Below are 23,320 nucleotides of genomic sequence, written 5' to 3' on the forward strand. Positions count from 1 at the left end.
TATCATTTCCTTGGAACAGATAGTCTCTTATCAACGTGGTTAGAATGCCTTGCAGGTTTGCTCTTTAGTATGTGTCTTGGTTGTATTTCATGGAGGGGGGGGGAAGAGATGTATTTTATTGGGAAAGTGATAGATGCTGTCATGGCATTTCTGAATGCATGCTATATTTTTTGATACTGTGTATGATTAAAATTTTCGGGGGGGGGAATCCAAGTAGTTTCCCCCTCCCTCCCTCCCTCCTTTAAGTGTGCCTCAATATTTTCACTGTGTTTTATTAACCATGCCTGGTACAATGCGTGTGGTAAAACGTTTCCTGGTATGTGTATGTGTGTTTCCAGGCAGTTGCTGAATGTCAAGATGATGAATTTATGTTTCAGATGTAGTGTCAAGGATAGCACAGGTTTGTTGGGTAACTAGAAGGCAGCTAATCTTCAGGGACATCCCTTTTGTGCTTTCTGGTACGTGAATCTAATAGCTGCTTTAAGGTTTTTCCATGGAAGAGGAGGGTAGGAAACTTTTTCCCCTTCTAATAAATGCAAAGCCTTTTATTAAGACTGCAAGCTCTTCATTGTGAATGTGATTAATTTTTTCATGTGTAGCAAGAAATATATAGTCTTGGGAAGAAAAAACCCCCCTGCATAAATTGAAGGTTTCTTTTTTTTCAAAAGTAGCTATCACTTTATTCTTATTGAGCTGTCATTTTTTAAATATATTTTTCATACTATCCTACACTTCTCTTTCCTAGTAAAATACACTCACCCCTGAAGTTGTTTCCTGCACATTAAACCTGCATCAAAACCCTTTTTGTCTTTTCTGCTTTCTTTGAAAGTCTGAAATTGACCCTTTGAGTCAATGGATTTCACTGTTCTTCTTACCTGTATAACCTTTTGGTTTGGGTCAGCTATTGAAAAGCCATTACTCTTGGGGTCGATCAGGTCATCTTCACATTTCAGTTTCTTCCCCCAGTGTTCTGATAAATGCACCAAGGTCAAGCCATGTAGAAATTTGTTCTTTGATAAAGAGCAATTGGCAGCAATAGGTTTTTGATTCCAAGTCTCCCTTCCCCCCTTTATACTTCAAAACTCGAGGAGTAATCTTGCCCTTGCTGTAGGATCATTCTCTTATTGTGTAGACGCTATTTGAAAAAGTTGGATGTTCCTAAAAATAATAAAATCAATTTACACAATTAAGAATACGGTCATCTTGTAGTCACTAAGCTTAGCTGAACTCTGTGAGGCTTACTTCTGAGTGGACATCTACAGAATTGCACTGCAAAGATGAAACCAGCACACACATGAGTCTTCCTCTAATATTAATAGATTTTAATATCAAAGTATTCATGAAGTACCGTGGTAATTAATAGTATAGCATTCAGTTAGCCTGTGCTGTGCTTCTGCTGGTGTCAGGAAAGTGAGTTCATTTTACATGTGAATTCTGAACACCCAACCAAAGTTACTTAGAAGACACTTTCAACTGGAGTGATTGAGGTATGCTTCCATATAAATGTGTTTAGGATTGTGCTAAATGAGATGTTTTATAGAAATTGCTGGTAAATTGGGAGAAAGGCAGTCATACCACACTGATTTCAACCTATATGAGAAACTACTGAATATTACTAAATCTTAGAAACCTCCAGTCATCTGTTAAACAGGATGCCAATATTTCTGCTTTAAAAATAGTTTGGGCTCGCTTTTTAAAATATGTGGTGCTTTGTTCAAGTTAGCATCACTTGTGCAAGTCAGTTGTGTTGTGGCCACTTCTTAATTGATTAGTCTGTACACACTCAGCAGGACATTTTTTGTGTGTGACTTGTGTATAGGGGACTTTATATGGAATGCAGATAGCATTCAGGATGCTGAACTTTCTGTCCTGCCTATTTTTGAATTCCACCTGTCCACTTTAAAAAGAGGGGGGAAATAAACCCTCCTTATGGGAAATATGCCATATATTTGCCCAGAAGAAGTGTGTCAGGTGGTGTGGAGACTGTAATGTCCACATCTGAATGATAGTGGGAGAGGTAATCGACCAGCTGAAGAACTGGTTTGCAACGCACAAGTTCTCAGGACAGGTTGTTACATGTCTTCAAGCCTGGCTGCTATTTTTATTTTATTTATTTATTTAGAAAATTTATACCGTGCCCTTGAGTAAAAACTCTCAGAGCAGCTCCCAATCAATAAAGTATAATAGATTGATCAGAAACAGGGAGGCTTTGTAGCTGACACTGTGCTCTACTTGATTGCACATTCTCTTTTATCCTTGATACCGAAGGATGTGCAAGACGTAAGAAAATCTACATTAGGAAGTTATCATATGAGCATCTATGTAATTTTGTTTCAGAGTTTGCTGTGTAATACTCTCAGTATGCAACAAAGTACTCCGACAATGACATCCTATATATATACCTGTCAGCTCAGAAGTAGGTAAGCAAGTAAAGGATTGCAGAAGTACATAAGTGTGTATAAACATCGCAGTATGACTGCAAACTTTGACAAATGGGTCTTCCTAAGTGGAACTGTGCGGATAATTCAAGAATACCTTTTCGAAGTATTTTAAGATTGTGGACTCAGGCTGCAATGTTGCTTGTAGGCTGATTAAAATCCCTATCGGGGCTGCTAGGATTTAAGAGGCTTAGTTGTGCACAGGATTGCAACCTCAGTTTGTATTTTTGGCATATCATTTTAGTGCTCATCTTTCACTGTGCTGTACATAGAGGACTAGACAGATGCTAGCTGCTGTGCTCCATATGTATGCATTATGGTAGGCTGTTGACTTGTGCCCTAGGGTCATGTTCCTTCCTACTTCATTACTTCTGTTTGAGCAAGGACATTCAAACAAGCTCTGTGTCTTGTAGCTATTGTTTCCAAGAAGTTATATAGCTGGTTTTTAATTCTGGCTTCTGAGCTGCATTTCTTTTTCCAATAGGCTGCCTAGATCATTGTGAAGCATATTTTCTGTGTTGGCAACTGCAGCTTATACGAAGTGCTATGTTATGCTATATGAAATCTGGAAACTTTTTTCCTAGATTTCTTGATCAACGTGCTACTTTGTATGAGGCATATGTAGGAGTCCTTTACTTACATTGTTTTTCAAGGACTGTCTGGGCTTCTTTTTGCCTAATTTTTGGGGCTATCCCACCCTGTCCTAAAGGATAAGGGTAGTTTACGAAGTATTGTATGATACGAAACAACCCATGCTCCTTAAGGGTTCTTAGAAACTGACAGAATTTTAGAAAGTGTAAAATAAATATTAGACCAATGTTTAGCTTGTGATGTGAAGGTGGGTGAGTATTGGAGGTATCGGCAACAGCAGATGTAATAATGATATCTCCCTCTCCCTTTAGAGCACAGGTGAGAAGCTCTTGAGATTCTTCTTGGCCACACTCTTGTTCCCCAGACCACAGGGTGTTTGCCTGGTTGGAATGTGCCCTTGAACTCTGATGATGATCCTTCCTTGCCTAGATGGAGGATAGGGAGGGCTGGGTGAGTGTGTGTAGAAACCTGCCTCCTGTTCAAAAGTAAAATTTACAATCATTGCTGCACCCACTCTGGCCCCACCTAGCACTAACATGTCCAGGAGTGAATGTGGCCTTCAGTCTGAAAAAGGTTCACCTCCCCTGCACTAAAGTAGGGGTAGGGAATATAGCTTCCCCATGAACCAGCCAGTGTTACATAATAACTGCCATTTCAGCTTCCTTTTCCTTCTTTGCATGCTACTTAAACATAGCCAGGATTTGTTTTCCTTCTCTGCATGGCAGATTGCAGCTTCTCATCCTGTGACAAGGTTGTGGGCCAGGCATGCCACACGCCTCAGGGATTTGTGCATAGGCAACCCAGGCCGTATGATGAGACTCAGATATGCTTCTGATCTTCTGCAAGAAATATATATATGAATTAGTATGCATGTATTCCATTGCATGTGATTGCAAATATTCAAGCACTCACACTTCTCCTTCAGGAGCAACTGCATATCCTAGTGTCTGCATGTATTTACTGTTTACATAACACTTCCTTAGGCAGTCATATTTGCATATCTTCTCTATTTCCACATTTGAGGATTCTCATCTTCACACTTCTTAGTGAGGTCTATTGAAAGATGCAAACAAGAATGGCAATCAACTGCAATAACTATAGTGAGAAAACTTGGGTAGCTCTTTCAGAACAAGGGTAAACTGGGAAAAAGGAAGGGCATGTGTGGGAAAGAGTTTTATAAATGCTTTGTAACTGGCAGATGTTCTGAGAAGTGGTGAGAGACGAGTTTCCCGGTTGATATCCAACAGACCAGTAGCATAATTAGTTGGATAACCTGAGAAATTATTCTAAGAATGAGGTCATGAAATCTTCTGGGTAATTATTTTCAGCTAAGTGGCCTCCAACATTGTTGCCATCTGGTTTTCTAAGGAAAAATTATTTAAATGGGTTAGTTCAGTAGTATCAAAACAGTCTTATGTTGCTGTGTATTTCAGTATATACTATAGTATTCATATACCCCCTGCTACTGTTGTCTAGGGTTACCATATTTCAAAAAGTAAAAAACAGAAAACCCTGAAAGTTGTTCAGGTTTTTTTTTAGGAAGACCCCAAAATTGTATTGCATTAGAGTCCAGGTGGTACTTAGGATGGAGAAGCTTTTTATATATTGCTTTATTGATAGTTACATCAGTGCCCAGTATAAATAATTGTATTTATGGATTTTTAATTGCATTTCCCATTTAATATATTACACATCACCTAGAGGCATTGGTGCAGGTGACACACAAATGAATAATATTAATTCAGGCAGCATCAGATCGGAATTTGGGATGGAAGTGGGGTTGTCGTTCAAGACCTCCCCATCCACTATATTGTTGAAATATACTCAGAGTCGCAAAGTGATTTCATGCTCTTTATTCAGCTCATAGTGGTGAGGAGGAATGAATGAAAGTCCCCTCACAGTATCTGCTTTATATACATTATTTACACAATGGGCTGCACATGATTGGCTAATTCCGGAATTCTACTGTAAGCCAATCAGGTTGTGGATTCACTTCTATCTGGAGCATGATTGGGTGGTTCCTGCCAACCAATCATAGTGCTGCATTGTTCTAGGACCAATCAGACTGCTGCATTCTGAATCTTATTGTTCTAGGACCAATCAGACTGCTGCATTTTGGATCCTATTGTTCTAGGACCAATCAGACTGCTGCAGTTTGGATCCTATTCAACTCAGTACATAACAATTGTGCAACTCACATTTCTGGTATGTGATGGAAACTCACTGGGCCAGTTTCAGTCTGTCTGCCTAACCTACCTTACTGGGTCGTTGTTAAAATAAAATTGGGAGGGAGTGCGGGGAGAACCATGTTCTCCACCTTGAGATCCTGGGGGTGTGGGGGGAAGGAGAGTATATATGTAATAATAATAAATAATAATAAAAACCTGGCAGAGAAAGATAATCAGATCACATTAATAAACTATTTAGTTTTTGCGAGCCAAACATGGCCCCTTTCTGTTGAATGGTTTGTAGCAAAAGGGTCCAAAGAGGCTGCTTAGACAGGTAGAGAAAAGGGGGGAAGGCTCTTTTGTAGGTCAGCTGCTGTAAGGGAAATGGGTCCAGCAGAAAGCAGGAGCTGTGTTTAAGAGAGTTAACAAAAACCACATGTGTGAAGGGAGGCTTGGGAAAAATGATTGGAAGTATGGTATGTGAACAAAGACTGAGATGCATGAGTGACAAAGGAAAAGGTGCTGGCCACCCTGAACAGAAATGATATGTGACAAGAAAGAGTTCTGCTGAATGAAAATAGAAGTTGTGGGAGGCAGGAGAGGCGGTGGGGGTGGGGTGGAACAAAGAGGCAAGGTAATATCAAACTGATTGGGACAGTGAATGCATGAACAAGGAGGGTGGAAGAAAAGGCACAGAAAAAGACATGGTATTAAGTGATGTTGAAGCAGAATGAGCGGGGGGGGGAGGGGGAGATGAGTGTGTATGCCAGTCGGATCATGACTTGAATAGGAGATAAGGAGAAAGAGAGAGGAAAGGAGCGTGAATTTGCAAGGAAGGTGTGGAAGGAAATGGCATGGCAGACAGTTTGGCTTTTGCGATGGGAGGATTCCTATAAACAGGGCTGTCTTAAGCATATGCGGTTCCAGGGTGCAAAGATCTGCCTGGTGCCCCCCCCCCCCCGGTTGCCCAGTCCCAGGCACGCAGGAGGGCAGAGCCGGCTGGCCACCTCAGCATCTCACTGGCTCAGTCGCCCCCGAACTCGCAGCACAGAAGAGCAGACGAGCCCACTGCAGCGCTTCTACCAATGGGCAGGCTCTTCCCTGGACTCAACTCTTGGGCCCCAGACTCTCAGCCTGGCGCCCCTGAGAGCCTGGTGCCTGGGTGCCCTGCACCCCTAGCGCCTATGGGTTAGATGGCCCTGTAGGCTGAAGAGTTTGGGGGCTCTGTTTCATTACAGAATTTCGTTAGGAGTAGTTTGCTGCGTGCATAAGACTCAGCACAGCATGTCAGTGTGTGACTTGCAAGTAACAGTAGGAATCCTTCCTACAGAGCCGCTGTACCCCTGGAGTGATTTGGAATGCACTTCCCCGCCCGCCCCCGGGGAAAACTAATGGGGGCAGTGACTTTTGGCAAATGAAAATGTCACTGGATGCACCCAATTCTTCTGTATTCAAACCTTTAACATGAGTAAGGCAGCTTAATCGAGAGCACATGCAGAAAAGTTACAAAGTAGTAGAAACATTTATTATGATACGATGTTTGTGGGACTATGGCATGAGCTGCCAGTTTGGAACAGGAAGAAAGATTCGGAATATGAGCGCATTCATGTAAATGTGCTGCCTCTTTTCTAGAGCACTGAGGAGCACATGGAGCCCCCGCAAAAACTCCCATTCACTTTGTGCAGAACCGCCTCTATTCATCTGAATGGGTTGACCTTTTGTGGATGTGGGAACCCCTTTTATGCCAACCTGATTTCCTACATCTGCAAACAACTACAGGTTTGGTGTAGTTATGGCAGGTGGAAGTGAGGATAGGCTGGATAGCAGAAAGTCTCTGACCCAGTCCAGTATGGAGATAGCTATGCTTTAAGCCTTTTGATTTCAGTAGTTTTAAGCATCCTAACTCCCTCTTGGCTTGTGGCCAGGAGCACCTGCTGCTTCATCAAACATACTTGGTGCTTCCATCATGTTACAGACTTTGCTTCAACTTCTTTGCTTTACTAAAATAACAGAATAAAGCTAGCCACGATTTCTTGGGTAAATAAAGCACTGTCGGAGAAAAGCTCTACCTTCAAGAGGCTGGAAGTATCCTCCAGTGGTTGCTTCACAATGTTTCTTGTTGCTTTGGGAAAACTCTGCGTGTTCAGAAACACAAGTGGCAGCGCAAGAGAGGAGGACTGGTAGGGTACAGAATATGTGTTTGTTTCTGGGTGCAAGCAGCCACTCCTGTGCCAAGGAGATTTATATGAGAATTGGTGTGATTGTGATTGGTCTTCATTTTATTTTATTTAATAAGGACACGTTCTTTTTCTGTTTCCTGCTAAACTTGCAATGTAAAAGCAGAGTGGCCCCCTTGAGATGAATTTCCTGAAGTCAGAAATACAGCTCTCATGGGAATAATTTTAAAACAGCAAATGATTTAATGTTGTGATGGCAAATCATAACGAAGTAATCCCTGATGTGAGGATATCTGCCTATACAAGCACAAGTCATAACAGGACTGTTTCTACACAGTCAGAGGTGAACTCACAGACGGAGGCAGTTTGTAATCTGTGGCTAATGAAGGATACCTACTGAGTCTCCCTGGAGGATGCAGAACTTTGTTAACCCATTTGACAGATTTGCATGTAACCTTTTATTATTATTATTATTATTATTATTATTATTATTATTATTATCATTATCATTAAAAACCCACATCAAACGTTTAATGTATGAGATGGTTGGATTAAATATTTCTAATTATCTCCTGCAAATGCCTTCCACTGATAGGCAAACATGTAATTCTTCCACTGGACATCATTTCCGCTCAAGATGCCTTTATTAATCATTAAAAAAGATTTAGCTACTTGTGCATCTCTATACTTGTGCATCTGCTCTGACACTGAGCTGTTCTCAATAGGTCGAACTTAATAAATGTAGCAAGTGAATTATACCAAGTGCTTGTTGAGCACTGGTATGAATTTTATTCCTCCAGAGTCTTGTCATTTGAATGCATTATAGTACTAACCTACAAATATATCAAGTGTTTTCTTCTGAGCTAAATAAGAACTATAGTTGTGCTCGCATCACTTTTATGTTATCTTGACCCTGTTGGAATATGAGAAGTGCAAGGCCACACTCGGGGGGGGGGGGGAGGGGATCCTCACTACCCACAATGCACATCTTATTTAGAGAATGAAAGTCCAGCAAGACTACAGCAGAGAGTCTTTCCTTTGCAACCACTTCATACTAGGAAAGGGAGCATGAGTGAAGGGCCTTGGGTTATCGGATGGACTAAAACAAGACCTTTGGAAAGTACCAAAGCGTTGAAATCTGGGACCTAAGGCAAGAAGGGTTTATTATGTACTAATCCACAACATCTTCAAACACAGCATTGTCTGGCATATTAGCTTACCAAGAATCCAGATCAGTGTTGCTCACGAAAAAGAAGAAAAGTGCATAATGCCAGTCCACATTAGGGCAGGGATATGGAGTCTGTGGCATTCCAGGTGTAGCTGGGTTCCAACTCCCATCAGCTTCAGCCAGAATGGCTTCTGGACAGGGATGGGGTGCAGGGAGTTGTAGTCCAGAAACGAAAAGTAAGGACCTGCACTTAGGCAGGAAGAACCAGATGCACAAATAAAGATGGGTGGGGCACCTGGTGGACTAGTCCATCTAGGGGTGGACTACAAGTGTAACATTGTCGGAGCCAGCCGTTACAAATGGCGCAGTTTAGCATAAAATAAAGACACAGAGAGCCAGCAATATTTTCAGGATGGTATGAGCAGCTCCTTTCGAACTTCTCTCTCCTCCCGTAGCTTTTTTATTATCCTTTGTTCTCTACTCTCGCATGGCCGTTTGCCAATGTCTCACATTACCTACATCCGGTCATGGCTTTAACCCACCCACAAACCATATAAGGTCATCACTGCCCAGAGGAAATACAACTGCATTTAAGGTCAATACATTCCAATACATTGTAAAGCTCAGAGTGCTGGTCAGCCGAGGTCAGGGGGCACCCTGCAATATTACAAGCCTTTGCCGTGGCTTTATGACTCCCACATAACATGAGTCAACAGTGTGATCCTTGGAGGTTTTTAAGTAGAGGTTGGATGTCCATTTGTCATGGATGCTTTAGCTAAGATTCCTGCATTGCAGGGGGTTGGACTAGATGATTCTTAGATCCTTTTCCAACTCTATGGTTTTATGATTTGAAGGGTCACAGGTTCCCCATCCCAGATAGGTTCCCCATCCCTATTCCTGAAAGCTGCTTCAAGTTTTCGGCATCTTAGTACTGTGACTCTATGATTAGTGTTTCTCACTTCTTATCCTCCATGGAAATGCTACATGGAGTAACACTGAGAGTATTGGAAGTGTTGTAGACATAATCGAGATTGTGTGTACCTTTAGATTGGACTATAAAGCCCCCTGTGTTTAGCTTTGACATGCGTTGATTTGATCTTTAGGGTGGCAACCTGGCAAAAAGCAATACAGAATCTGTCTGGCAGCTGTTCACCTGTTTGATCCCTGAAGTCAATTGAGTGCTGCACTTTCTTTCTCAGCTAAATGCCTTTCTGGACCAGGGCAACTATAATGAGACACCCATTGTGGAAGGTACTACACAGGATTTTCTCTAAACATAGGAGTCATTCTTCCTCAACTAGATTAAACAACAACATCACAGATTCATTCTGATTTTTAAATATCTATTGTTGTTGTGGAAGGATGGAGAAAAAGTAATTTCAAAAAAAAAATTGATAGAGGCATGCTTTTAATGAAAGGGTGGTTTTTTTTTGCGGGGGGTGGAGTGGGTTATTCCCTCTAAAAGATACATGATTAATAGCACCAACACTGCCTTCTGGATCACCTTGCAAGAGGTTTCCTTCATCAATCTGGCAAGTGGATTGTATAGCAGTTTGCACCCTAATTAAACTCCCCAGTTGGGAATCTGCTGTTTAACAGATTACCTGTAGTTAAAGTGCAGTCACTGGAGATGTAGTTAACATGTCAATGTTTAAAACCGAGTTCCAAACATCAATTTTTTAAAGGGAAAAAAACAAAAACAAAGAAAGCAGGCTCATTGCGACATAACAAATGCTTCCTTAAAATTAAATACCTAAGTTACAGTGAGTCCTGTCTATTTACTCAGAAGCAAGACCCACTAAAAAAAAGGGAAAAGAAAAAGAAGTAAGCCCTACTGAGCATATTGAGGTTTACTTCCAGGTATGCATGCACCGGATTGCAGCTTCAGTAGTATAATAACAGCAATGTTAGGCATCTCATAAGTCCTCCTGTTTCATTTGTTTGGTAATTTCATTGAGGAGAAAATATTTCGATGCTCTAATGATATCACCAATAATGCCTTAGGTTTATTCCAGGGCAGAAATACAGGTGATTGTCTCCACTTTGAACCCAGGAATAATGTTAAGTATTTGATTATTTCAGAGTGGCTTCTACCCAAGATAAATGCCACTAATTGCAGTTGCTGGGTTGGTTGGATGATCAGGAAGGTACTGAGAGAGTTGTTTTCCTCCTGCCCCCCTCACCACTAAGGGTAATAAGCAATTCCAATCCATTCTTTGCTACCAAATGTAATACACTCCTTAAATGAGGACTTAATGGTGTGGAAACAGAAGGCTTTTTGAACTTTAGATACCTATAACCATAGGCAGTAGCTAATAATGCAGTGGTTATTGCCACACTGAAGTCAAGTTATTCTACAACATTAAAAAATTGCTGATCACTGAGTCTTGGTTTTGGGGTAAAGCAAAGGCAGGTCTATTTTTGAGCTGGTCGAAGTAGTGATCATGTTGGGATCTGCACATGTAGGCTACTAGAGATACCATTATCTATAGCATGGGTAGGTCCAGGGGCCAGATTCCACCTAACTGCCTTTTAAATCCGGCCTGCAGATGGGAATCAGCATGTTTTTACATGAGTAGAATGTGTGCTTTTATTTAAAATGCATCTCTGGGTTATTTGTGGGGCATAGGAATACATTCATTCCCCCTCCAAATATAGTCTGCCCCCCACACAAGGTCTGAGGGACAGTGGACCGGCCCCCTGCTGAAAATGTTTGCTGACCCCTGATCTACAGTCTAACCTATGGCCTCCAACATTCTTCAGATGAAAACTGGGACATTCTATTCTACATTGGTACCACTGCTTTAAAGTAATAGGCACACCCTTTGCCCCCAATTCTCTCCTCTGTCTCCTTCTCCAGCATCCTCCCACCCACCCCTCCAGCATGCTGTGAGCAGGGAGGAGATGGGTGTGTGGTTACCCCTGGTACTTCCATCTGCATGCCAAAGGGAAAGAGAGGGTTTCCCCCCCTTCTTCACACACTGCTACAAGACAGCAAAAGGGAGCTGGAGTGCTCAAATGATAGGAGGCTGTGGAGGTGAAACATCCCTCCTTGTCAATATTACAGCTCATCCCAGAGCATCAAAATACTCTGCACAATTTATTTTGTTGCAATAAAATTGCGATACATTTATTTTGTTGCAATAAATCTGTTTCTATTCTTGAAACCCAGGATTTGTGCATTAGATGTGTATGGGGCCTAAATAATGTATGTATGTGTGTGTATGTGTAACTCATACATTCATTCTACATATATTGCTGCTCCTCCTATTTTACTCTCATGGTGCAAGCCTGGATGTTTATCTCCTTGGAAGTAAACCCCGCAGAGTGCTAAGGATTTTGCTCACAGGAAAATGGTAGATGGGTGTAGGATCGCACCTTCAGTTGTGACGTACTTTTTGAATGTGTGGTGTGTACAGTAGATTGCAAATTCCTGCAGGCAGGGCCCTAATTATTCCAGTGCCGCTGTGTTTATATATACCCAGCAACAAAATAATCATAGCAATAATAATAATGTATTAATGTGAGAGAGTTATTTCTCCCACTGGTATTGGAAAACAGGATACCTCCGCGTATATATTTCAAGCTGAAGCCCTGTACTTTATACATTTACCTGGGAGTAAGTATCAGTGAACTTAATGGCTTTGGCTTATGAGTAGGCACATGTAAGGCTCGCACTGCATTTTGATCTGACCAGGTCAGGTGGGTCACAGTCTAATAACCTGATTCAGCACATATTTACTCAAGTGTAGGTCCCATTATGTTTAGGAGTGCTTACCCTCAGGACATGTATGTGGAAGATTGCATCCTGGTGCCTCAGAAGTAAGTCCACTTGATCCCATGTCCGTGTTTGGGTGCAATAGGACCCTTCACACAATTACTCTGAATAAGATTTCATTGAGCTCGGTGGGAGTAATTACTTCACCTCCCTAGCCCTGCACAACCCTAACTCACGGATAACATTACTCTTATACATGCCTGCTCATAAGTAAGCTCTGCCTCGTTCAGTGGAATTTACTCTCAGGTAAAGGCATGGGATGAAGGGAGTCAATACAGCTCCTTGCCAAGGGAGCCTCGGTATGCCTCTCCTCTGCATGTGGGTAAAGGTAAAGGGACCCCTGACTGTTAGGTCCAGTTGTGACCGACTCTGGGGTTGCGGCGCTCATCTCGCTTTATTGGCTGAGGGAGCCGGCATACAGCTTCCAGGTCATGTGGCCAACATGACTAAGCCGCTTTTGGCGAACCAGAGCAGCGCACGGAAATGCCATTTACCTTCCTGCCAGAGTGGTACCTATTTATCTACTTGCACTTTGACGTGCTTTCGAACTTCTAGGTGAGCAGGAGCTGGGACCGAGCAACCGCCGACCTTCTGATCGGCAAGTCCTAGGCTTTGTGGTTTAACCCACAGTGCCACCAAAGCAGAGAATGAGAATGTGGGTGGATCCCTGGGAGCGACAGAGTCCATTGAACAAAGGCTGCCTGCCTTGCTGGGTGAAAGGACTGAAGGAGACGGTGAGACGCACAGGCATACCTGGGCAACCACCCTTCCTTCCCTGGCTGAGAGGGAGCCCCATGTGGAAGAACCTCAATGGGCAGAGTTCTCTGCTGCCTTCCAGCCAGCACTGGCAATGAAACCAAAAAGCAAGCCCTGAGGAAGAACTTGTGATGGATGCCAAAGGTCTGGCTTCTGGAAGGAGATGTGAGGGCTTTGACAGGGTCCCGGAGTCCATTTGCCTTCTTCCCAAAGCCCAGTAAGCGCTAACTAGGTTTTGGGCAGGAGCCCGCATGTCTCCTTCCAGTGTCTCCCTTGCCGCCTTAGGAGCTGCTTCTGTCCGCTGGCCAAGGGAATTTGGGATTCTGAATGGCCAAGTGAGAAGCTGTGATAAGGGTTTTCACGACTGTCCCGGCATTTTTGAGGCAGTTGGAGGGTATGCTAACGTAGATGTCAGGGTTGATGAGCAGCACAGACATGTATCCCTCATGACCTCTTATTTTTATTAGATAATCTTCATTTTATTGATGCCTCAGATGTTCACAAAAAGCTTGGAATTATGATGCATATTTCCTTGATCCATGTCAATTACTTAGCATCTCTTACTTTTCTAGTAGAGATGTTAATTTCATACATATTCTTTGATCAAAAAGAAGAAACTTGACCTTTTGTATTGACATTGGTTGGAGCTGCCTTTGTTCTATGTATGATTACAATAGCTATAATCCTAGAATGTTATGCCTTTCTGTTTGTAGAAGTGATCTGGTTCTTCAGTGTTGTTAACTTGGCCTTGGTGGTAATTATATCTATTGTCTATTGTCTATAATTATATCTATTGTCTGATATTTTTCAACTGGGTGCCTTGAGGAGGCTGTTTGAGTGTCTGCATCAGTGTTGCGAAAAAACACATCTGATGATGTCATGCATATAAATTGCAAAATGACACATTGCCTGTTACTTAATGTTAGAAAGCATTGTTTAGCTTTTTGCTTATTGTTTTAAGAACAGATGAGTGCATGTTCTGAAGACAGAATGCATTCACCCTTCAGTAAACTTAGCAAATGGAAACATATGCTAGCTGGAGAGAGTTTATTTTGGCTTTGAGCCTATGTGAATAGTGCCATCATATAGTTCAGACACTAGGGTGGAATCTAGACACATATTAAAAATGCTGTGAAAATGTTTTTTAAAAAGTTTTGAAAAATATTGAATTTGGCATAGCTCACCATCACCATCTAGCGTCACATTTGTATAACGCACTCTACCATACACTTAAAACATTTTATTTGCAGATGTATAGCTGAGTCCCCAGTGGCACGGGGCTTAGTTGTATCTGGGTGGAGTCACGTGTGCCACAGTGTGTTTGTCTTTCTTGTTTTAAGAGACAGTAAAGTTATTGTTTGCTTCCTGACTGGCCTGTCCTCTAAGCCTTCTGTGGCAGGATTCGGTCATACTGTATACAGATGAATAAATTAGATGCTTAGTATTTCAAGCTTTACCTGGATTAAATATTTTTTTATGTACTGGAAACCTATCTGCTCCTGCGGCCACCATGTTTCACATGGAAGGAGGCTTGAGTACATTTATCAGTGCTTGCAACTGGAAAAGAGAGATTTGGTTCTCTAACTGCTAATTGAAACCCAGCCTTTTAGATCAACTTTTAATTGGCAAAAATAGACCTGTAAGCACATGCAGATCTTGCCCCCCTCTGTTTGGAATGCTGTTTTTACAATTCAAACGGACGCCTGGTTACTTGGCAACTACATAAGCTCTTATAATGAAGCCCAGAAGTTATAAAACAGATTACTATAAATGAATAGTTCATGTACATATTTTTTCACAAGTTAATTGAGATTATGTTTAGGAGCCTTCACTAGGTGCTAATTCAAATGCATCTCCTCCTCCTTGAAATAAAAGAAAGAAATGATAGAATGGCAGGAAGACTTTTGAGAAGTCAAATGATTATCTTAAATAAAATGTTAAAGAGGATGCATAGGATGCTAAATACACTAATTTAAGTGTATTTAAAGGGTGTTCCAAGTCATGAGATGTTTTGAATGGTACCTGCTTGCTGGGGAGAGTGTGGTTTCCTTCCTGTATACAGAACACTGGAGCCTTTTTTGTAATATTCTTGCAACTATACAAGTTGCAAGCATTAAACCCTAGCACAAGCATTCAACCCTAGAAGACATCAGGTTGACCCCACACCAAAGCACAAGAAATAGGTCCTGTACCCTCAAACTGTTAACCCACAGTTTTCTATGCCTTTGTCTCACTTTGAGCCAAAATTGCTGTTATGAAGTCACGGGCAAACATAAGGAGTTTCATCAGCCTCACCCTTTAACTGTGTGTCTGTGTGTGAGAGAGACCGGTCCAATTATTCTTTCATTCAAACACTGAGAGAGTGCCAATGATATCCCAGGCATTAGTTCCCATCAGAAGATTATTATGTACTATTAACAAAAGAACAACCAGTCAGAAGCTGCAAGTGGGACATGCAACAAAGGGAGTGCTCCAGTTCAGAATACTCAGTACCGTTTCCCATCTCTCTCAGCTTTCCATTATTTCTCTCTGCTTCTTTGTCCACTCCATCTGCTAGTCAGCATTCTCTGAGTCTAATTTTGGTGATTCCTCCTTATGGTTTTTTTTTCTCCTTTGAAGAACTTTTGTGTTCTGAAAACCTCAGACCCCTGTGCCCCACCCAGCAACCTACTGATATTGCCATTTTGTGCATTGTCTACATCAGCAATGGCAGTCCCTCCTGATCACTGGAAATAGATGGAGTGCTAATCTCACCAGGTAAACTGTTGTTATTCAGTCAAAGGCTGTGACAGACATGTAAAGCAATGAATCAATATTACACTGCAAAGCTAGAATTTCAAACCGTCTATTATAACACAAATAAATGGCAGAGGTGCAAACACGGAGGCAAGGAGCAAGAACAATGGAAAGAAGTGTGCCGAGGCAAAAGACGGTTGAAGATGGGCAGCAATGAGACAGATATCTGTTAGCAATAACTTTCACAGGTGTGGAAAACTAAGCCAAATAATTCACTCACTAACTAGGAAGATCACCGTGGGTTCAACTTCCTGGTGCACAGAGCAATGCCAGATGAACCCAGTCAAATAGCAGCTCAATCTTCAATATCCCTCTTTGTGAAAAGGTTATTGGCTGCCTTTGAGAAGGCAACCTGATGATTTGGAGCAGCAGGTGGAGAATCATTTTCAGATAAGTGGTTGAAGCCAGAGGCAAAAGTGGACAGAGTAATGGATGTGCCTATTACCTTTTGTCCAGTTCACCTGCATTCTGGCCTCACAAAAGTCAAGAGTTTTCTGCACACCCACACCTACCTCTCCCTTCACCATCTAGGCAAGAAAGAGGCATCACCACAGCTCATGAACACATTCACAGCCAGGCAAAAGCACTTGAGGCAGTTGTGTAGCAGGGCCAGTGAAGGGCATGGCCAGAGGAGGTGGCAACAGTCCTGAAGACCTGGTAGAGAGGACTGGAGGGCTTAGAGGGCAACACTTGGTCCCCCTGCCTGGCGTTAGAGCAGTCTTGTTTAGCATCAAGGTAAATGCTGCTTTTATATGACTGTTGACTTTGTCCATGGAGTTTTCTTGGCAGGGATACTGGAGTGGCTTACTGGTTCACCTCACCTTGCCAACAAAGGTCCGTATAGTTAAAGCAATGGTTTTCCCAGTAGTGATGTATGGAAGTGAGAGCTGGACCATCAAGAAGGCTGATCGCCAAAGAATTGATGCTTTTGAATTATGGTGCTGGAGGAGACTCTTGAGAGTCCCATGGACTGCAAGAAGATCAAACGCATCCATTCTTAAGGAAATCAGCCCTGAGTGGTCACTGGAAGGACAGATCGTGAAGCTGAGGCTCCAATACTTTGGCCACCTCATGAGAAGAGAAGACTCCCTGGAAAAGACCCTGATGTTGGGAAAGATTGAAGGCACAAGGAGAAGGGGATGACAGAGGACGAGATGGTTGGACAGTGTTCTCGAAGCCACAAACATGAGTCTGACCAAACTGCGGGAGTCAGTGGAAGACAGGAGTGCCTGGCGTGCTCTGGTCCATGGGGTCACGAAGAGTCGGACATGACTAAACGACTAAACAACAACAACAAATGCTGCTGCATTCGGTGCTAAGAATTGCAGCTTTAAATTGGATGTGAAATTCCAGAGTGAGGTCTGGGGTCTGGGGCCTAATAAAATTTTGTGGGGAAGAAAGATACACATGGGATATAGAGACCCACCTCATGACCATTATAAGTTTTGATTCCTAGCAGGCCCCACACTCCCTGAAGCCACAACCTTTGTCTCTGTGTACTTTGCTTGAATTCCTTATAATGCTAAATCATATGTACTGTACTATTATAACAATCTTGGCTGCTTTTTGGAAGGAAGTGGTGGACCATAATGGCAGGGGTTTAAAGTCCTCAAGAACAAATATGTAAATCATGAAATGGTATGAAGATTCCTACAGGAAAACTTCCCTCCATCTTTAATTACACACACAAAACAAACTCTAGAAGACTTTTTTTTAAAGCTTTCCTCCATAGCCCCAAGAGGTTAGACGCATGGCTGTTTCACAGTAATTAAATTCTTTTAACGCCAAATTGCATGCAAAATAACTGTTAATAAATTCGCCAAGCTTTGTCATGGAGATCAGAAAGTGTATCTGGCATGCTCTTTGGTCAGAAGGTACAGCTCTTGAGATACGATTCTGATTGGGTTACTGCTGAAAACTGTAGGGACACCTCCCCCCTTTAATGGGTCCTGTGCCCTCACCAGGCAAGCCCATCATTCTTGTTTGGTTAAAGCTCTCCTATCCCCAGGTCACATTAATCATTTTACAGATCAGTCTGTTCCTAGAGCTGTAGATATATAAGCTGTTGAAATGGAGAGTGAAATTCCTCTTGTACGAAAGCTCTTGTAAGGTTTTCAGATTCTTTTTAGAAATAGAGGTTTGTGATTTCAGAAAGTTTTAAAGCCACTGATGACCATCAACTTTTTAAAAGCAGCAGTGACTAGAAATCAAGGTTTAGACATGGGGGGGGGGGGAATGGAGGGTTCTTATTTTGCAGCAAGTTTCACTATTTTTGCTGGACTTGTCTAAACTTTCCCTTGAGAAATCACGTCTGAAAAGCTGTTTATCAGTTTCCATATGCACTGCTACTTCTGTCATTGTTCTTTGTTTTTGGCTGCTGTGACCTAGAGTTGCAGCTTCTTCAGAAATTCCTTCTTGTTTATGGAAAACACCTCTCTTCTGCTTGTACTCCAAGCACAGCTTAATCTTTAGATTCACTGACCTTTATTCCTGAGTTCCAATCAAGACTGTCACTTACTGTGGGTTGGTTGAGACACATTATAAATCATTACTTCCTCCACCAGTCAATCAATGGCCAGTTCTGTTCTTTAGCATTCTGAAACTTCCTTTCCTTGTTAAATGTGAGGTAGCGTTGTCTGGTGGATTGAACACACAGCTGCATGCTCACTTGTACATGTCCGGCTCATTTGTGACTTTCTTCTGTTTTCTAACCTTGGCTCAATTCCCACCCTCCCCCTAGCTCTGTTAGTTTGGGGTGGGAATTTCTAGGGGCCAAAGCACATGTACTGAATGAGATCTATGAATGACTCTTCCAATTTTTATAACTGGCACAGGGGACGCTTAATTTCATTGTCGGAACTGTGGTGGAGCAGGTTGTGTTTAATCTTCCAAAATCTGCCATTAACCTTGCAGAAGAAAAAGTAAATTACTGTTTCTGTACCTCTTTTTCCACTCTAGAGGGCTGAGAGATACTGTGTTTTAGAGAAACCTCAACCTTCTTCATGCTCTGGATATATGCTGCATAAGCATTATCACTTATTCTGGTTCTAGTGCAGTCCCACAGCTGTTGTTTGAAGCTAAGTACAAATGATGTTAGGCACTAATTCATCCACATTCTATAGTTTCTCAAGAAATACTGCTGTTTGATGAGTTTTCCCTCAAACCAACTCCTATCCATTTTGAAAATGTATGCTGCAGTTAAGGTGAGATATGTGCTTTTGAGACATCCACTGCACATATGCAGATGACAGTCCATGCACAGATGATGGTTTCATTGAAAAGGAGTTTGAGTGGTTTGCATGAGCAAAATAGTACTAGTCATCACTGGATTAAATTTGGACTTTTAAAAAATGATTGGTCCGTTTCCCCTCCAAACTCTATACCAGAAAGAGTGTGGAAAAAATGTTTATGCAGTTCACAGGTAATTAGAATGTACTGTTAATATATTCAATATTTTGGCATATTACACAGTTTCTAGTTCATTAAAATGATTGCAACTACAGTAAATTCCAAGACTCTGAAGCTACTAGACCTTTCAACATAATACTTTGATAAAAAAGGAAAAAATTAAAGAGCTAGCACCCTTTTAATTTTTTTTTAAAAATCCGACTAAAAAAGATTGGAATTAAACATAATTTTAAAATGATAAAATATCTCTTTTCTTGAGGCAGATGGCACTAAAAGGATACTTATTATAAATCAAATGCAAGCTAAGACTTTCATCCCATCTTTTTTGCTTCCTCTTGGCCTATAATTTCTTTTTGTTTTGAAAGTGCCTCCATTTCAGTTGACTTTTTTTTTTTTGGCTACCGCAGGTGGAGAATGAATTATCATTACAGACAGTTTCTGTTTATGTGTGAAGACTGTATTTCCAATTGTAGCTTCCAGTTGGAAATAAAATAAGGAAAGAACACAGGAAGGACTGGGTTACTAAATAATACAGTATTTTATTTTATTTTATTTTATTATTTTTGTTCCTTAGACCGGATGGATGGGAGGTTGCCTGCTCTTACATTCCCTTCTAAGGATCAGGTACCAGTGTTTGAAACTCCCATTGTTCTAGGCACATTTTGTGACAGGGAATTTCATTAGCACGAGCAGTTTCTGAGCTCTGGGCGCAGTACTGCGCCTAAGATTTCAGATTAAAACTGCAGAGTGGAAGGAAAGGAGGACCTTTTTCTGCCTCCCCACTTCCAGCTACTCTCCGTAGACTGGAGAAGAGACCCTCTTAAGAATATTGGGAGGGTGGGCAGGGGAAGGACTAGACCACTTGAAAAATGAACATAATATTTTAGCTGCATTTTCAGCTGCATGTGTGCCTAGGCATTCCATTGTTGCGCCTATAACCTAGGTTTAAGGTGCCATTTAGCTCCTAGCTATCATATCTCTGTTTCTAACACTGGCAGGTACATAGTTTTGGGGGTGCTTCTGGATCTGGAAGTGCAGGTATCTTCTATGAGATTTCTGTGAAGTGAGAGTGGTGTGGCTACCTTTTATATATTTTCCTTGTACTGAGGAATGCTTTTGTTATTAGATAGCACCAGTGTGCGCATGCATGTTTGATCTCCATAATTGGGACCAGCAGGACATAGTTGATCTCCCATGCTAAGCATAAGGTGGTCAGGGGTGTCTCTTAATTTTGTGTTATGCTTCAACTCCTCCGTGGCAGCCATTTTGTGACTAGAACCCCCAGCACTCTCTCAAATTCCAAAATGAATCATAGAGTTGGAAGAGACCACAAGGGCCATTGAGTCCAACCCCCTGCCAAGCAGGAAACACCATCAGAGCACTCCTGACATATGGTTGTCAAAGACCTCCAAAGAAGGAGACTCCACCACACTCCTTGGCAGCAAAGAAGGAGACTCCACCACACTCCTTGGCAGCAAATTCCACTGTCGAACAGCTCTTACTGTCAGGAAGTTCTTCCTAATGTTTAGGTGGAATCTTCTTTCTTGTAGTTTGCATCCATTGCTCCGTGTCCGCTTCTCTGGAGCAGCAGAAAACAACCTTTCTTCCTCCTCTATGTGACATCCTTTTATATATTTGAACATGGCTATCATATCACCCCTTAACCTCATCTTCTCCAGGCTAAACATGCCCAGCTCCCTTAGCCGTTCCTCATAAGGCATCGTTTCCAGGCCTTTGACCATTTTGGTTGCCCTCCTCTGGACACATTCCAGTTTGTCAGTGTCCTTCTTGAACTGTGGTGCCCAGAACTGGACACAGTACTCCAGGTGAGGTCTGACCAGAACAGAATACAGTGGCACTATTACTTCCCTTGATCTAGATGCTATACTCCTATTGATGCAGCCCAGAATTGCATTGGCTTTTTAAGCTGCCGCGTCACACTGTTGGCTCATGTCAAGTTTGTGGTCAACCAAGACTCCTAGATCCTTTTCACATGTACTGCTCTCAAGCCAGGTGTCACCCATCTTGTATTTGTGCCTCTCAATTTTTTTGCCCAAGTGCAATACTTTACATTTCTCCCTGTTAAAATTCATCTTGTTTGTTTTTGCCCAGTTCTCTAATCTGTCAAGGTCATTTTGAAGTGTGATCCTGTCCTCTGGGGTGTTAGCCACCCCTCCCAGTTTGGTGTCATCTGCAAATTTGATCAGGATGCCCTTGAGTCCATCATCCAAGTCGTTGATAAAGATGTTGAATAAGACCGGGCCCAAGACAGAACCCTGTGGCACCCCACTAGTCACTCTTCTCCAGGATGAAGAGGAACCATTGATGAGCACCCTTTGGGTTTGGTTAGTCAGCCAGTTACAAATCCACTGAGTGGTAGCATAGTCAAGACCGCATTTTACCAGCTTCTTTACAAGAATATCATGGGGCACCTTGTCAAATGCCTTGCTGAAATCAAGGTAGGCTACATCCACTGCGTTCCCTTCATCTACCAGGCTTGTAATTCTGTCAAAAAACGAGATCAGGTTAGTCTGACATGACTTATTTTTCAGAAATCCATGCTGACTATTGGTGATCACAGCATTCCTTTCTAGGTGCTCACAGACTGTTTGCTTAATGGTCTGCTCCAGAATCTTCCCTGGTATTGATGTCAGACTGACTGGGCAGTAATTATTTGGGTCCTTTCTTTTCCCCTTTTTGAAAATAGAGACAACATTTGCCCTCCTCCAGTCTGCCGGGACTTCGCCTGTTCTCCAGGAATTCTCAAAGATGACTGCCAGTGGTTCTGAGATCACATCTGCCAGTTCTTTTAATACTCTTGGATGCAGTTCATCTGGCCCTGGAGACTTGAATACATCTAGACTAGCCAAGTATTCTTGTACTATCTCCTGAGTTATTCTGGGCTGTGTTTCCTCTGCTGAATCATTTGCTCCAAATTCTTCAGGTTGGGCATTGTTTTCTTTATCGGAAAAGACTTGAGGCAAAGAAGGCATTGAGGAGTTCAGCCCTTTCTGTGTCCCCTGTTTGCATTTCAACATCTTCTCCTCTGAGTGACCCCACTGTTTCTTTGTTCTTCCTTTTGCTACGAACATACCCATAAAAGCCTTTTTTGTTGTTTTTAACCTCTCTAGCAAGCCTGAGTTCATTCTGTGCTTTAGCTTTTCTGACTTTGTGTCTACACGTGCTGGCTATTTGTTTGAATTCCTCTTTGGTGGTTTCCCCCTTTTCCATTTTTTGTACACATCATTTTTTAATCTTAACTCAGTTAAAAGTTCTTTAGATAGCCACCCTGGCTTCTTTAGGCACCTTCCATGTTTCCGTCTCATTGGTATTGCCTGAAGTTGTGCTTTTACTATCTCCCTCTTAACAAACTCCCAGCCATCATGAACTCCCTTTCCTTTTAGTATTACTGTCCATGGGATCTCACCCAGCACTTCCCTAAGTTTTATGAAGATGGCTTTCTTAAAGTCAAGAAATTGAGTCCTAGTATGCTTGGCTGCTCCTTTCTGCTGTATAGTAAACTTCAGAAGAGCATGATCACTCGCGCCTAATGATCCTTCCACTTCTACCCCACTAACCAGGTCATCAACATTGGTTAGGACCAGATCTGAAATGGCTGTTCCTCTTGTTGCTTCTCCCACTTTCTGGACAATGAAGTTGTCTGCAAGGCCAATGAGGAATCTGTTTGACCTTATGCTCTTGGCTGAGTTTGACATCCAACAAATATCCGGGTAATTGAAGTCCCCCATTACTACTATCTCCCTTCCTTTTGCATGCTTGGCCATCTGTTCCAGGAAGGCATCATCTATGTCCTCCGTTTGGCTTGGGGATCTATAGTAAACTCCCACAATGAGGTCACTGTTATTCTTCTCTCCCTTAATTTTGACCGAAATGCTCTCACTTTGGCTTTGAGGTTCTAAATCTTGGATCTCTTCACAGGTATACACATCCCTGACATATAACGCCACTCCTCCTCCTTTCTTGTCTGGTCTGTTTCTCTGAAATAGATTGTATCCCTCCATTATTACATTCCAATCGTG

At 42.1% G+C, this 23,320-nt stretch overlaps 1 protein-coding gene across 11 annotated transcripts in view; it reads left to right on the plus strand.

Moving 5' to 3' along the window:
* The window catches only part of THSD7B (thrombospondin type 1 domain containing 7B), a 646,019-nt gene that overhangs the window by 248,831 nt on the left and 373,868 nt on the right, over positions 1–23,320 (plus strand). The gene's annotated exons all lie outside the window — the stretch shown is intronic.

Source organism: Podarcis pityusensis (genome assembly GCF_964106645.2).
Source record: "Podarcis pityusensis genome assembly, chromosome: 1".
In the NCBI taxonomy this organism is placed as follows: domain Eukaryota; kingdom Metazoa; phylum Chordata; class Lepidosauria; order Squamata; family Lacertidae; genus Podarcis; species Podarcis pityusensis.